The sequence below is a fragment of the Acanthochromis polyacanthus genome, chromosome 1 (assembly GCF_021347895.1).
Source record: "Acanthochromis polyacanthus isolate Apoly-LR-REF ecotype Palm Island chromosome 1, KAUST_Apoly_ChrSc, whole genome shotgun sequence".
Taxonomy (NCBI): Eukaryota; Metazoa; Chordata; class Actinopteri; family Pomacentridae; genus Acanthochromis; species Acanthochromis polyacanthus.
Window position 1 is genome coordinate 44,410,067 of NC_067113.1, and position 14,581 is coordinate 44,424,647.

At 40.2% G+C, this 14,581-nt stretch overlaps 1 protein-coding gene across 4 annotated transcripts in view; it reads right to left on the reverse strand.

The window, feature by feature from the left end:
• The window catches only part of grm8a (glutamate receptor, metabotropic 8a), a 329,262-nt gene that overhangs the window by 104,978 nt on the left and 209,703 nt on the right, over positions 1 to 14,581 (reverse strand). The window lies entirely within an intron of this gene.

Consider the following 14,581-nt stretch of genomic DNA (forward strand, 5'->3'; position numbering starts at 1 on the left):
CCAAATGATTACATCAACATGGTCTGTTTTGTGTGCATAGCGGGTGTAAATGTCAATCATGGTCAGTTAATTATGGAAAGCCAAAGTCGTGAATAGTATCTGCAGCACAAATGCTGCGTTAGAAATTGTGATTGAATGTAGTACTTTCTCCTCTTCACTGGCTCAGTTACTACCTCCGGACCTGCACTCTAATCATTAGCAGTGTCTGAATCAGAACTTCATCCTCTCCATCAGCTTCATCCTCTCATGCCTCACTTTGTTTTTATGAAAGCAACAACTAGAGGCCGCTTCATCGATGCAACAAAGTAACAGCAAAATGGATTGTTTCACATGTCAGGGAAAAAAGACTGACTGATTTAGAGAAAATGAAACAGTACTACTTTCAGCTACTACGACTAAAGCAGCATCTACCTGTGAATACTGAAGGAGCACCATAATAAGGCTGCAACTAATGAGTATTTCCATTGACTATTCATCTGTGGATGAGTTTCTCAATTAGTTGATTCGCTGTTAGATCTGCAAAATGTCACAACATGATGGAAGATCTCAATCAGTGTTTCATAAAGCCCAAGACGATGCCTTCAAAAGTCTCATAATCTGAAGATATTCAGCTTACTGTCATAGAGTAGCAAAGAAACAAGAAATATATTCACATTTAAGAGGCGGGAATCAGATAATTTTCAGTTTTTCCTTTAAAAATAATCACTGAAACCAAATAATTGATTCACAACAGTTGCAAATCCACTAAGCAGTTGACGGCTAATCCAATAATGGTTGTAGCTCTACACCATAACCATACACCATGCGATCAAATTGCATTTTTACAAGCACTCTCATAAAATAGCCGTGATAATTCTGATCGCAGTCTAAATCCCATTTTGCAAAAACACAAAAACGGGAAGTGTTGTTGTTATATCCCAAGTCTATCAGTCTAAAACATGACATGTACTACAAATGTTGTGCATATTTGTTTACGTACAGAAGGATGAGCATGTTCCCCACCGATCATTGTAACCTCAGACAGTACACAGGGAGCTCTGTAGTCTCTCAGATGAGCTGTATATTATCAGCACTGCAGTGAGAGCTGACAAGTGCAACTGGAGACTAGTTCTGAAAGTCTTCAGGCTGCAGACAAGTCAGTTAATGTCTCCATTGAGTCATCTGACCTTCCGGCACCTGTCACGCATCACCAGTACTTCCAATCAATCAGTTTAATCCCACCGGCTTTCTGCAGACTGGTGGGAGTCCGGGTGTGGAACCGGGTGGGGCAGATGAGAGGAAATAGCTGGCGAGCAGCGAAAAAGAAAAAAAAAAAAAAAGGATGGACTGAAGGGTTGGACGATGAGAAGTACGGTAGATGGAGAACGGGGAAAGATAACACGAAAAGGAGAGGAACCAGAAGGTGAGAAGGAGGAAATGGAAAAGGATGGGAAGATGAAAAGATGTAGAGTATAAGGCGAGGGAGGAGAGAGATAAGCAAGGGATGATTGGATGTCAGACTGCAGATAAAAAGCACAAGGTCAGTGTTAAGCTCAGAGATCACAACGAGGGAGCATGCCCACTCCTCTCTGTCTGCCGCTCTCTGTTCCCGCCCGTCTCTCCCTCTTTATGTGACTTCTGGGTGTCGATCTCTCTTTCTTCAGCTCGACTGTTGCAGCATTCTCCCTCTATCCCTCAGAGAAGAATTTTCTTTCATTTTTCTGGCGCCCCCCCCCTCCCGTTTCTCTCTCCGACACACACTATCTGACAGTAATCAGACATCCAATTACAGCAGTGCCCTCAGACTAGGTCTCTGTGCGTGCACGTGTCTGTGTGTGTATATATATGTGTTTGCTTCTTTGCTGTTTTTCTTTTTCTGAACACACACCAGCACAGCATCAGATTCCCGCTGATGCCTGTTACTCCCCAGGCTGGGATGCCCTGCTGTCCTCCAGCCCAAGTCTTTGCTGAGGGATGAAAGATCTCACATGTAAACACAGACACACACACACATAAACACACAAATATACTGCAGCCGTAGAAGAATACTATATGTGTCAAACAGAAGAAAAAGCAAAGCGGGAGATAGACACTCACATACAGAAAAATAACACATGATCAAAACATATATGCATTTTGAAGGCAATTAAACACACTGACAATCAGAATCTATTTGCTTTGGCGTCGCACTCCCAACAGTGGAATTAATGGATGCCCAACTAAAAATGGTATGGGATTAACAGTGCCGTTTCTGACAGCCAAACACACAAAGATTGGGGAAAAAACAGGGAAAAAATACATTAAAATTGTAATCCAAATTTTACCACCAAAACAGCTCTGATCTGGACTCCACAGATCTCTGACAGTATTCTGTGGTATCAAGTCAACACCTCGATCTCCCTTCAACAAATTTTGTGTTGCAGGTAGCATTATCCTGCTTAAAGAGGCCATAAGGCAATACTGTTTCCAGAAAAGAAGTGTTAATCGTCTAAAACTACGATGAGGTAGATGCCACAGAATCATCTCTATGGACCAGGACCCGAGGTTTCCCAGAAGAACATCGCAAAGGTCATCACACTGCCTCCACTAGTGTGCCTTGTTCCCATAATGCTTCCTGCTGCCATCTTTTTGTCCTGGTAAACAACATAGAAGAAACTGGATGTACATATACAGGGGGTCTTCGACTTATGTCGGACTTCCGTTCCTACAGGTGGTGTAAGTTCATTTTCATAAGAGTCATGAATTCTCCTTCTTCGATCTGCCTGTTGAAGAAGGAAATAGAGCTGCTGCACGTGAGCTTGGCATCAGTGAGTCCATGGTGAGACGTTTGAGTCGGCAGCGTGAACTGACTCAATGCATTTTACTGCCATGTTACACTGCTTGGAAAAAAAAGCATTTATTTAATTAAAAGTTTCAAAAATCTTTCTGTGTAAAATATCTCATGTTACAACATGGACACCTGCGGTTTACAGTCAGGTGCGGCTTCTATGTGTACAAAACCTTTTTTCTTTTTAAATTTAGTGGGTGCGGCTTATATTCAGGTGTGCTCAATAGTCCGGAAATTACGGTAGTTCCACGTAAACGGTTCTGACGTAGCGACGAAACGCCATAGGTCGATGATATCGTAAACCGAGGACTCCCTGTAATATAGAAATGTCACCAGAACCACAACACCTTCTTCATGGTGCCATGATCCAGTTCATATATGATGGATGGAAGGAAGGATGGAAGGATGGAAGGATGGATGGATGGATGGATGGATGGATGGATACTTTATTCATCCTCTTGGGGAAATTCAAGGCATCCAGTTGCTCACACGTGTTAATTTTCATTTACACTCAAGAAAATAGGCAAACCAGTGTACAAAAGTACATGCAATTAAGGTGCAAATCGGCCTGGTCGAAGAAATAAGGTGTCAAAACTGCTGGTTTTTATAACATTCAGCTCTACATCCACATAGGTGAACCATGGGCACAGAGGGCCTCATCACCGAATCACCAGTTGTCCTTCCCTGAACTACTATTCGCAGGCACTAACCACTGGAAACACCTCACCAGATCTGCTCTTTTAGAGACACACTGTCCCAGTCATTTAGCCGTTACAATTTGGCCATTGTCCAAGTCCCTCATATTCCCTCAATTGCCTGTTTTTCCGACTTCCTGAACGTCAAGAACTGACTGTTCACTTGCTCCCTAATCTATCCCAATTGATGATGAGTGCTGCTTTAACAGGATAATCAATCTTGTTTACTTTACCAGTGGGTGGTTTTAATGTTATGGTATTACTCATCACTTGAAGCCAGACATCACTGCACTGAGACACATTTTTGCTGACAGTAAAAGAAAGCAATGTGGAGGGTGACAACAAAGGTTAAGGACACGTAGGTTGTTGCATGAAGAGGGATCTGTCTCAACTATGTGGAAATGATGCTGATGACACATCTGTGGGTGAAGTCCAGGCTTTAAGTTCTACTCGTACTGGGCAATGATTCAACATTTTAATTGCGATTAATTGCATTGATATGTGCCAAATTATGGCACATTTTTATTCTAAAAGTAGTGCTATGAATAAAAATGCAATCACATTTGGTTTGAAAACATTTTAAAGAAATAAAGTCCATTTTAACAGCTGAATTCCCTTTACACTAGCAGTTATTTGTAAATCTCAACCTAAACATTAATGTAATCAAATCAAATAAAACCAAAACTATTTGCCACGGCGAGGGTATTAACGTCGTTTTATCGAGTCTGTTAAACAAGTTACCCTCAGAGGCCAGAGCCATGATCATAACATTAGAACAGGAACCTTCTCAGGAACAACAGGTTAACATTTATACATTTTATTATTTTTTTGAACAGGTACTAGCAGGGACATTTTCCTTTTATCAGCGAGCAGCATAAATAGTTCAGTAGCAGGTGAAGTGGTCAAGTATGACAAAAGTACACATCAGGGATTGAGTATGCAGAAGATGTTTTAGTCTGTGAAGTCCATTTCTTTCGGAGATTCTCAGACACACACACACACAAAATCCTTCCAGTGATGCAAGTTGAGGCTCATATGTGCCATCAGTCGTTGTGTTATCCTAAGAATGTTCCTCAGACCGACATCTTCCACAATACCAATCAGGATGGAGTCTATAGCTAACTACTTTGCTGTGGTATTTTAGCTTGTCTTGCTTTTGTTTATCGATACTTCTCCCATACGCTGCATCCAACCAGTCTGACGAAGCCTCGATCCACTGTTAGTTTGGGTGAGACATGATGACGTCCATCCCAGGTTAGTTCAGATCAACATTCATCCCTCCTGTTACCCACGGTTTGTCTGCATATGTATTCCAAGCCAGGGAGCAACAGATTTTCAAAATGACAACAATAAAACTGCATTAATGCATGATAAAATAATTGCTGGTGGAAATTAACTAATGTGTTTACACGATAATAACTCATTAACTCGTCCAACCTTAGTTTTTCCATGTAAGAACTGGACATTCATTTTTGTTGTTTGTTTTTGTTTCACCATCTTCTGAGTCAATTGTATTTATACGGATGAGCTCAGGCTATATATTTCATTAGTACGGTGATAGTGCTTGCTGATATATGTAACCCTTTGATACAGTGTGGGTGAGGAGATACCCATTTTCCATGGGATTTAGGTCACCTGTGACACATGCTGTGCAACAAAAGGTTAAAAAGCCGGTGAGGTGACACCCCACTGCCTTAAAAATATAGCATGAATAATACCATGATGCTACAAATAAGTATTACAAACATTTTAAATATTTGGAATCTACTCAAACACATCATTTGGTATGACATGGAAAGTAAAAAAAGCAAACTAAAAGCTGCTTATTACTCAGTTCTAGACAACAGTGAAGTTGCCTGACAGAGCTTGTGCGTTTTTATTTATTTATTTTCTAATATACTATATATGGAGCATGGACTCTTCATCATTTAAATAATAATCAGGCAAAATATTTGATCATTCTAATGGTTCCCACAAAAAATTCTCCAGACACAAACATATATTATCAATCATCCCCACAATAAGCAGCAACCCACTGATCATCCCTTCAGGATATAACACAAAAAAAAAGCCCACAAGCCGAAATCACAGCACTTGAGTATGCACACAAACACAAGCACTCTGCATTTAACGGTTTATCCATCTTTATCTCTGCCAAACCAACAGAATCAGTCACCCAGCAGTGCACAAAGAGACGTCTGTGAAATGAAAATTGTGCATCAGATTGTTAATGGAGCCATTTGTAAGTGACAATTACAGTGTTAAACTAAACACACACTCGCGCGTGCATTAAATATTTAATAGCGACTTCATCGATAAGTCAACACGGCGCAGACAGCCGGCCGATCAGCCAGCCCACAGAAACTTCAGGCTGTAATTTGTTCCTGTTAGAATCTGCGAGGGAACAGAATATACGGATGGCATTATGGTTTTTGAATAGCAATGACCACACAGACTGACTGCTGCTGATAGCATCTGCGTGGGAAAACATCATGTCTGAATGGGAATAGAAATAAAAAGCGCAGCTGTCCATGAATGCATCACGGCTTGTGTGTTTGCCTGCGTTTGTGTATGAGCACGCCTGCATGTGTGTGTTGATGCAACAGGCTGTCGCACCTGACACTGACAGAGGCTATTGTGTGCTATTCTAATGCAGTTTCCTCCAGTTAGATGGGAGTGACGGCAACACTGTGTGCGCTTTTCAAATATTGGCTGCATGCATGGCTGTGCACAAAAGGTTTGGGGACCTTTGTGGGGACCTTAGGAAAATTACACAGCTGGTTGATTTTTGAGGTGAAAAGAAGCAGAAATACAACCACTGCAGAAAACAGTGAAAAACAATCACCTGAACCCCAAAACCCAACAGCAAGTTTAAAATGCATGTTCTCTTTAAAAACAATCTCCAAAATAACACAATTTATCAGAATCAGAAACTGTAAGAACAGAATGGATCTGTGGATTAGTGTCGGACTATGTGTGACCATTATATATTTAAAATGCGACTCTGTCAAAGATGATGTTTTCAGGGCGGCCGCTGGCATAAACACTCTATGCCGTTGTTTATAGCCACATCCACTAGAGGGGGCCACACCACAATAAGTGAGTGATTCGCATTTTGTCCCTGTCTTTATTCCAATAAAACATAAATCATCATGGTAACATATCAATTTAAACTGGCTTATTAGAAAACTATACGGGAAAAATACAGGAAAGAAAAAATAAACCAGCAGTCAGTTGGTGACTCCATGCTTCATGCGTAAGTTAGGCTACTGTGACACCACGGCACCGTTTCAAACTTGATCGATTACACTGGTCTGGAGAAGCCACAGATGGAAACGCAGTAGCACTAGAGATGGCATTATGGCTCCAAAAAGGAAGTTCAGGAGTGGGCAGAATATTTGCTGTTAATCATGTGCATGTGTGTTTTAACCCAATTACAAGCTGTGCACGTGATTTGGTAGTTGCCCTGAGCATGTTTTGGGGCCACAAAAAAAATCTTGCTTAGGGCCACCAAAGTCCTAGGGCCGGCCCTGGAGGTTTTACATCTGAGAAAGGCGTATCTGGTTTTTATTTTGGTTCATATGAATCCTGGCTTCTGTTCAAAGAAAACAATGGAGTAGAGAAAATGTGATTTAATGTTAAAGGGCATCACCTAAAAAGAAGTTATCTATTGTACATTTGAAAAATAATCGGCCAATTAATCAGATATCGGAATTTTTTTCCTGCCAAGTATCGGAATCTCCATCGGCCTCCAAAAACCCATATCGGTTGGGCCCTAATTAAAACCACTTTATTCTACATATCTCATTTAAAATTTTATAAAAAATAAACTGTCTACGCTCCTTGGAAACAAAGTTATACAATCATGTTGCAGTATACCTGGCTCGTCCATAAAGACACCTTAACCCTCTGATTCCCAAAAACCACACGTGAGTTTGGAAAAAAACTTTAAAAAAATCCTAAAAAAAAAAACACAAACTAAAAAAAAAAATCCAGAAACTTTAAAAACAGAAACAATTGGCAGTTATTAAACTCTCCAGCAGACCTTCAACCACTCATCATGCAGTTCCATCAGAAAAGTAAACTGGATCTTATCTGAAAATTGTGACATTTTGATAAAATGTCGGTGAAGCCATTAGCGACTCAGCTTTGATCAACAAAAATGTGATAAAAAGTGAGAGAGAACTGGGTTGAACTGCAGGCTGTGTTTACACAAAAAGAGATGACAAAGATGGAAACAAATTAAAATGTAATTCTTACGTTGATTACACTAAAAACAACAATAATATGCCAACATGTTTTTCCAGTATTGACCCAGCGTCAGTTCTTTTTAAAGATTCATAGCATTGTAACTTTGCTTTACCGCACAAAACACATATAGGAGTTCTCTTTACTTATAGTCATGGTTGTTCTACTTCCATAGAGGTGCAGGACTTTATATTGCTGTGAAAAATAAACCCACACCGAGTAAAAATGTAACAGAATCAAAAAAATCACCTGGACACTGTTTGGGCTTCAGAAGGTTAAATAAGAACGAACCATTACTTTTTTACTTCATGAGCTTAAAAAGTGAAAAAGTGTGAGCTGGAAAGCATAGCGACCAACTCCTGTGCAGCTTGTCACTTTAATGGTTGCCTGCCCACACCCTAAATGGCCCATACTTCACGCTGCCCTTTTCATTTAACCAATTGTGCATGAAACCACAAGGTTTTCCTGCCAAATCCTCTTTATCTTTGGAGCACTGGAAGAATTCCATTTAAAAAATGTGACATTTACAATCAATATGTCTACTTGAAAGAAGCTTACCACAATGAACAATGAAATAGCACAGGTAAGGTGAGTTTCTACCACACACCTTTCATATATTCTTCACAGATCATCATTTGTCTTTAAAGTGGTGGAATCTACGAATTGGCACCTTGAATTATATAGAAGCTTCATCTATTTGTTAGGTAATGGGTATTTTTAGTAATATTTACATCTTAAAATACCAAATTCAGCGGCATTCACATTCAATACAGCTCTGTTTTCTTCACTGCAAACAAAGAAGGCCTCACTTTTTGGCCAGGTGCTGTGGAATGCACTATTGCCTTGGCCAACAATGTCCCATGCATAGATTTCGCCGGATCAATACGTCTTGCACATGAAGTATTCTTCAGGTATTGACGCACACTCTGTTGGCCTCGGGGCTCTGCTTCTTGCAGTATTAATGGACGTGGAGCTTACTGCCAAAAGCTTAGGCGACAAGGTGGAAAAAGAAAGGGGGAAAGCGCTACAGCAGCTGCTATGTAGACACATACGAGTCAAAGGGCTCCATTTTCATGACAGAGCATCGAGGGGCTTTAGGTTGGCGGAGTGACATTTTCGACAGACGCACAGAGGTTTTAACTGTCGACTGCAAGCGTTTGATATTGGGGTGACTTGTCCTGAACTTGACTTGAGTTAAGTAGGTGGCGCGGTGCAGCGGGGTGTGTTGATAGTGGCGAAAATGCAGCAGGGCAATTTTAGTGGTGAGGATTATGGTGATTTGAGCTTGCACTGCGTACCTGCTCAGACCGTTTTACAAGCATGCTGAACAAAGTGCAGGGAATGTAATGTGTGTGGGGTTTTTTTTGTTTTGTTTTTACAATTACAATCCAATACCACTGCAAGCTGCATTAAAGATGTATTTGACGTTAGATAGCAAAAATAACTGCTCCAGGGCATCAAAAAAGAGGCTTGATTACTTCAAAGTTCAGTTAATCTTAAACAGCTTCTGATACATTTTGACTCACTGTGGGCTCATTTTTCACTGCAAAATGAAGAGTACGTGTACCTACATGGGAACAACACAATTAGGATTAAAAGTAAAGAGGATTAAAAAATGTTTTGTGAAGTTCAGCAGAGCTACAACGCCATACAGCTTGAAACACTGCCTGCAGTTCAGTCAAAAACTCCCTCAGTTACTGTCATACAACTGTTGGTCCCAAATGCCCTTCCAGCTACACCAAGCATTGAATTTTTTGTGTTTTTGCAGAATTTTGTAAAAGCAAATGATTCACTTATGGCAAATTTTTAAATGAAACATGTAGAATAAAACGACTTTGATGAAAAATCACAATTTCAAGCTTAGATTTGATTTGTTTGTCACTTTTGAGTAGTTCGATGATCATCTACACAGTTTTAAAATAATATTTTGGATAAAATATCACAAATTCAATCTTAGATATGCTTCACTTCCTCATGTAAATATTTCCTCATGTAAATAGTCTTAAAAATTCTGTGTACATATTGTTCTCTGCATTTTTGCACTGTCTTTCTAATTTATTCTGTACTGCCTTAAACTAGTTTTTCTTCTTGGAGCTGCTGTAACGGTGAACTTTCCCCACTGTGGGATCAATAAAGTTAATCTTACCTTATCTTCACTTTTCACGTATGAGTAGTTCAATGGCCGTCTTTAAAATGTCGGTCTTTAAAAGTTTGATAAATGGGGTAAATTTGGCGATTGTGTAAAGACTACACGCCTTTCAACTCCCCTATCTTGGATTTTCTAGTCAAGAGGGTTACAGAATAACCCCCTTGAGATGCATCATCTTATTTTTGAGGAAGGCACATAACAGGAAACACACAAAACCTGCATGAAGAATTAATAGAGTAGCTATTTTATGGTATTTTATTTTAATATTTCACAGCGACATTGCTTTCTACTTCTTTCCTGGACAGATATCAACAGCTTGGTGCGTGTCTCCCTTCTATCTCGCCTCTTCATCCATCCCCCCCCTACATGCGATCGGTATCCCGATGCGCATCTCCTGCCTCCCTTCAACCCTCCCACCCCATGCATCATCCCGTCTTCCCTCCGCGTTGCCTAGAAGTCTGTGTACAAGATCTTTTGTGTCGGGATCTATCCATCTCTGCTCTGACTTTGTGTTTCTACTCTCAGCAGCAGGCTTTGTTGTGTGCCTCGTCTCTGTTTCGCCCTTCCTCCCAACCGATCCTCCCTGTGTGCTCCCAGTGAGCAGTATCAGCAGTGTGTGGCTTGTCTTTACTCATCTCAATTACAAATCAACAGTAAAGGATAGAGACTCAAACAGACACTGTTTGGTTAATCCGTCTAATCGAGGTCTTAGTAACTTGATCATACAGAAAACATAACTTCGATCACAGCTACCTTTTGTAAACATCAGTCCATTATAGCAAGATTTAGAAGGGGTATTGAGTGGATAAAGCTATAAAAACTGACTAAAAGGGCAGACAATTTGATAAAATACAGTAGATAGACAGCATGCACACGCTCTTTTGCTGAACTTTGGTTTGGCCGCTCAGTAATACATCATTTGATTAGAAGTGTCTGTGAAGCGCAGTGAATTGTGAATGTGGACGACAAGGCTTGTGGAATAAAGGACAGAGTCCGCTGGCATTTACTAAGCACTTAATAAGGTGAGTGTGTCACAGACAAACAGCGAGAGAGGACACAAATATACTCTGGGTGAATAGCCACGCACAACAACACACAACAGCCAATGGTTGTCGCACACAGGAAGGTATTTACACAAAAGAGATACAGAAAGACACAAACGTATGCAGTCTTTTGTATTTTTAACTGTTGCTAGTCCAGCATGTTGGCTGAAAAGAGAGCCAACATGAGTTCAGTTAGGAGAGAACTTAAACCAGTTTGATTAAACCTTGACTCAAGACTACAGAGAGAAGAGAAGAATGATGAATGAGAACTTCAGCACCTCTTTTCAGAATGTGAATAATTCAGTCATTCATTCAGCTTCAATTCTAACTTGCATTAAAGCTTCATTTACAATATAGCCGAGTAAAATCTAATGTCATGGAAATGAAAAATCCAATTATACTGTGTTAAAAATTACTTTTGTTATTTGAGGATACTGAGACTTTTTTTTTTAAGTTCCACCAGCTGGTAGTTTCCTTGGAGACCAGGATAAAAACATTGCTGTACCTGCAGATTTCAAACACACCTGCCTGCACACAAACACACACACACACACACTATTAGATTTCTTATTTGAGAGAGGAACAGCAGATCAATTTCGTTTTTCTCCTGGGTTACTAAAAAATCTCCAGGATCTTTCTATCTATCCGTCTCTTAGTCTCACTGTGTATAAGATAGACATAAAATGCTTGTATATACCAAACACAAATAACAGCTCAGACCTGGGAAACATTAACAGCACATACATAAAAACATAAGGACAGCGTGGGAGTAGATGGCCATTGGGGTTGGGAATGTAAAGAAATGTTTTTGTCTTTGTGGTGTGTTGAATAAAATAAATTATAGTGCAGGTGAATTCTCCATTTAGTCCAGTCAGACAGCGTGTCACACATGACCTGAGCAAGGTTAGACAGTAAACTTTTGTTAAAATTGTTGTGGAATCTAGGTGCCTATAAAAACTCAAAACTGTACAAATGACTGAAAACAATGGCAAATATCTGTAAAATAAGGATTTTTCCCTGATAAAAATACAGTAAAAAGTATAATTTTACAGTCACACATTGTAAAAAAAAAAAGAATTATATACAAATTTTTGATGTAAACATTATGTACAGTTTATTTTTTTAACCATCAACATGTAAACTAATACTGTTTTCTGTGATTTTACTATTATCCATATACATGTACGTATTATCTGTAATTAACATAGGGAAAAAATGTGAAATAACAGTTTAAATCATGGCAAATGTCTGTACTTTTTATTTCTATTTTTGCTAATTTAAATACAGTATAAAAAGTGTAATCTTACGGTTTATCGTCATAAGAATTTATAAAAAATCTCAATTTTGTTGTGGACAATATGTACAATTTTAGCGTGCTTTTTTTTTTAGAGATAACAAACATGTACTAATTTACTATCTGTAATTTAACAAAACAGGTAAAATATGTAAATTAAAGGTAATTTGTTTAAATAAATGCAGGCAAAAGAACCTTCATTTTTAACAAAGTAGTGATACATCAGTTTGAATTTTAGAGATTCAGCATTTCAGTTTGAGATGCGAGTGCAGGTTTGTGAAGGACTGCAATAGCTGCTCCTCCGATTTGATGCAGGTGAAGTGGTAGGAATCAAAACGGTGAATGTTGTTTCCTTATGGTAAATTTTTTGGGAAACTTTGTGATAATGTCCTATATTTATAAAAGCATCCATTGCTCCCATTGGTAGTGACTTCAGCTGTGTCACTTTAAAGCTGAGATCAGTTTAAGTGAGTACCTGCCCACTCAGGGTCGCCAACACATTTCACTGATACAGCGCAGGCTTTGGTTGCTCGTCCTTTCCTGTGTGTGCTAGGTTTAACTGTCTCTCGCTAGTGAGGACGATGCATCGCCAATACAACACTTTCAAGCATTTGCAAGTCATTTATTGTTGGTCTAACTTTTGATAGATTTGATTCATTTTCCCTCTTGCTCTGTTTTAGTGGATTAATCACTGTGTTGTGCGTTCCTTTCGACACTTAATGTCGACCTTTCGCTGCTGAAACATCTTGGAGGGAGTTGATTAACTAATTTGTCAGTTGGTGTACTGTGTAGTTTTGTGAATCCACTTTTGCTACCGTGCTAATTTTTTGGTTCATTTACCGTTGCAGTAAAACCTTCACAGACCGGCGACTGTTTCCAGCCGTTATCCCAGATGTGTCTAGCAGGCTGCACCTACACAAGCAGTGAGGGCCGAGTTAGCTGCATGACGTCCATACACACTGGACGTTTGAGCACTTTATGTGAGAGAGATGGGGTTAAGGGGTTTTCTTTTTTCCCTCCGTTTCCATTAAAAACATCAAAAGTGATGCATCTCTCTCTGCTGAATGACCTCTGACCCTGTAATCCAGAAAGTGTGAGACTGATGCGCTCCTCTGTGAGCCCCCATGCAGCTCAGGGCCAATCAAGTGGCCACATAACACCATTATTTCAGCCTTCCCCTCAGCAGGGGTGTCAGTATCCAATCCATCGATTCCCTCCCTTCTTTAATCCCACTCTCAAGCTATATTCTTCTCCTCTCTCTCACCGTCTACCCCCTGCCTTTCACCATGTCTCATCCCTCCCTCACTTTCCGCTGCCCCTCCTATCCTCTCCTACCAAACATCTCCCACTCTGTCCTCCCTCCATCCCTCCTCTCTTTAGAAACTCTCCATCCATCTATTCCTTCCTCAAAGACCCTTGCGGCCAAAGCTCCATAATGAAATCTCAGCAAGCCTTATTGTGTTGATTAAAGCTGTCAGAAAGGAACTAAGAGAGGAAAAATACAGCCGGGAACAGGGGAAAACAGGGGCTCAGCGGTGCGTTGCCGGTGCCCTTGTTTCAGCTATTGTTTAGCCTTCCTCTCTCTCTGTGTTTCTTACTTTCTTTCGGTTTACATATACACCCTACAACTCTATTGGTGTCTCGCTACTTCCATCCTCAATCTATCAGCCTCTCTCCCTCCATTCCTCCATCCATTTCAATGTAAGCAGCACCTCTCAAGGTATGTTGCCCCTGACCTTAAGTTAATGCGATTCTGTCAACCCACATCTGCCCCTCAAGCCGCTCTCCTCGAGCGGTTTCCCTTACAACTCGCCACAGAGTGTTGTTTCAGTGCACGACTACAGAGCTGCAAAATGCTTCATTTGCACTTGAACAAGGAGACTGTTTGTTCCAGGAAGTACACAGCACGAAAAAACAAAGCAAAAAATAAAGTGAATTTAATGAGTGAGTAATGAGTTTGAACTGTCATCTAATGCCTGCACTGATGACAAGATGAGATGCATCAGCGCCGGTCGTGACCTGTTTCAGCCCAGTAGGTGATTGAACGATCGATCGCATCACTTTAGCTTTGCTGGAATTATGTAGAGCGGGGTGTCACAATGTCTGAACAACAAAAAAAAAACCTCTGACACCACAGTCGTGTGCTGATGTGCGAGAAGAGAGGCGGAAATGTCTCGCCAAAGTAATAGTGTGAATTATTATGCCATTATTGTGATAACAAAGGAGGTGTGAGAACATTTCTAGGAAAGAAAGACTGGAAAATAAACTAAGCAGCACAGGAAGTGATTTCAATTTGAAAAGAGAAGTATGATAGACCCAGTAGAAGAGGAAGCCATGTACAATGTA